This window comes from Echinops telfairi, unplaced genomic scaffold (assembly GCF_000313985.2).
Source record: "Echinops telfairi isolate 266 unplaced genomic scaffold, ASM31398v2 ScPeMD7_7458;HRSCAF=8496, whole genome shotgun sequence".
NCBI lineage: Eukaryota > Metazoa > Chordata > Mammalia > Afrosoricida > Tenrecidae > Echinops > Echinops telfairi.
The window spans coordinates 50993252-50995555 of NW_022111358.1; positions in this window are offsets into that span (position 1 = coordinate 50993252).

Consider the following 2304-nt stretch of genomic DNA (forward strand, 5'->3'; position numbering starts at 1 on the left):
ACAGAATGTCAGATGCACAACCGGAAGTCCAGTGGCCACTTGCAGGGTTAATGACAAACAAAGCAAGCATTGGCTGAGCTTACCTGAACCTAAGCACACATAGCACACCGATGTGCATACACACAGACAGACACACAAACATGTTTGCATACATGCATGCCCACACACATAGGCACACAAACCTGTATCTATCTGTGTACTTACCCACCTACATCAGGGCTCCAACAGTCCCAAACAGTCCAGTCATGGCCAACAGAGCAAAACCAGAGCTGAACCTCAAAGCTGAAGCATCAGTGGGTATCCCCAGGAACCATTACAGGGCAAAGCGCTGGAGCAGGAGGCTGGGCAGAGGCACAGAGCCCTTTCCAGAGCTGGAGGCGGGTCACTGCCAGGACTGGGAGTGCCACACTGATGTTCCGAGCAGCAGGACTGCCGCCATCTGTGATCCTGGCACCACTGTTGCAACTGTGCCAATCGAGAAGTGTGGTGGCTATACGACACCCACTCTGCCCTTGTTTTCAAACACGGAAGTTGAGTTTCTATTCAGCAGGGTGCCAGCTTGTGATTCTTCTTGCTATAACTAGGGTTCTGGTTCACGCACATTTATAAATTTGAGTTTGTCCTGACGTTGCTTGGTTGGCCATGTCTGAACCGGGAAGAACCAGTTCAAGGCCCTGGCCTACAATCAGTTCTGATCCACAGCACAACGGCGCGGAACCACCGGCCCAGTGCCGCCCTCACAATCGCTCCTGTGCTTGAGCCCGTGCTAGCAGCCCGGTCCGTCCGTCTGTCTGAGGGCATTTCTCTTGTCCCTCCACTCACCAGCAGGGCGTCCTTCTCCAGACTGGTCTCTCCCAACATGTCCAAAGTACGTGAGAAGAAACCCATCCATCCTTGCCTCCAGGGAGTGCTCCGGCCGTACCTCTATCAAGATAGACTGTTTGTCCTTCTAGCAGCCCATGGTACTGGCAACAGTCTTCTCCAGCACCACAGGTCAAATCCATCGGTTCTTCTTTGGTCTTCCTTATTCAATGTCCAACTTTCACGTGCACATGAGGTGACTGAAAATACCTCGTCTTGGGTCAGGTGCACCTTCGTTCTCACAGCACCCTCCCTGCTTTTCGACACTTTAATGAGACCTGTCGTTGGTCTCTTGACTGCTCTGCCCGTGACCACCACAGACTCGGTATGGCAGTCATTTCTCTGCATCGCGATGCTGCACTCCAGTGCTCCAGTCGTGAGGGTTTGGGCCTTCACTACATTGAGCTGTTCTCCACTCCACACCGACTGGATGCTGAACACCTTAAGACCAACATGAAGCACTATCAGACACTAAAAGGTCAGAGAGCAAAGATCAGACAGTAAAGGTCAGAGAGCAGACAGATGCCTCATGAATGGAAGCAGAACACGGCCAGTGTCCCTGCACTCCTTCCAATCCCAAGAAGTCATCAACGGCGTGGCTTTTACATTCATAGTAAATCCCAGGAATCCCACCCTGGGAAACGGTTGGCTTCTTCCAACAAAGCCTGAAAGGGGCTTCCTTATTTCACCCACGACGGGTTTTGCAGCGACTGAGAGCACGCACAGGGGCTGCCGTGACAATGCACAGGGGTAGCGTGCTTTGCGTGTTGAAAAGCGCTTCCTTGCTTTTAACTGTGGGAGAGGTCACATCGAGGACAGATGAGGTGGCGACCTCAAATTGTCTCCATAGCCTTACAGACACTTTCGACAGTCCATTTGCGCTGCCTCAATTCCTTCAAACATCTCCTGCGAGGGCCTCTGGCTGAAGGCTTGCCCTTTCCCTCAGAGACCGCCACAGGTCTTCCAGGCGTGTGCCCTGCACCTGCGCCGTGCAGAGCTGCCATTCTGGGGAGACTGGTGGCGTCTGGTCCTCTCTGAGCTGCGGCAACCCGGTCTCATTTTTCAGTGCCTTTCACAGGGTGGGAGTGGGGGCAGTCTCCATTCGCAGGGCGCTTGTCCAGGCTCTGTGTCAGCCAGAAAGATGGTCGGAGCACAGGGCTGTCTGGCTCCTCTCCTTCCTCCGGTCCCCTGCAAGCCCTCCGGGGTTTCCACCCAGGGTTTCAGGCCCCTTAGTTCCAGCAGCACCCAGCAGCACCCAGAATGGCTGGCCTCGGCGGATGCGCTTGATTGGGACGTCCTGACCACCCACATCACACGGGTGGCCCTGAGCCACTCTGCCACAAGGAAAGCTGGGCCATGTCTCCACGCTGCCCCTCAGCCACTCACTAACGAGATGCCCAGGGCAATCAGGGTGAACTCCCCCGGAGCGAGCCTGGTGTCACC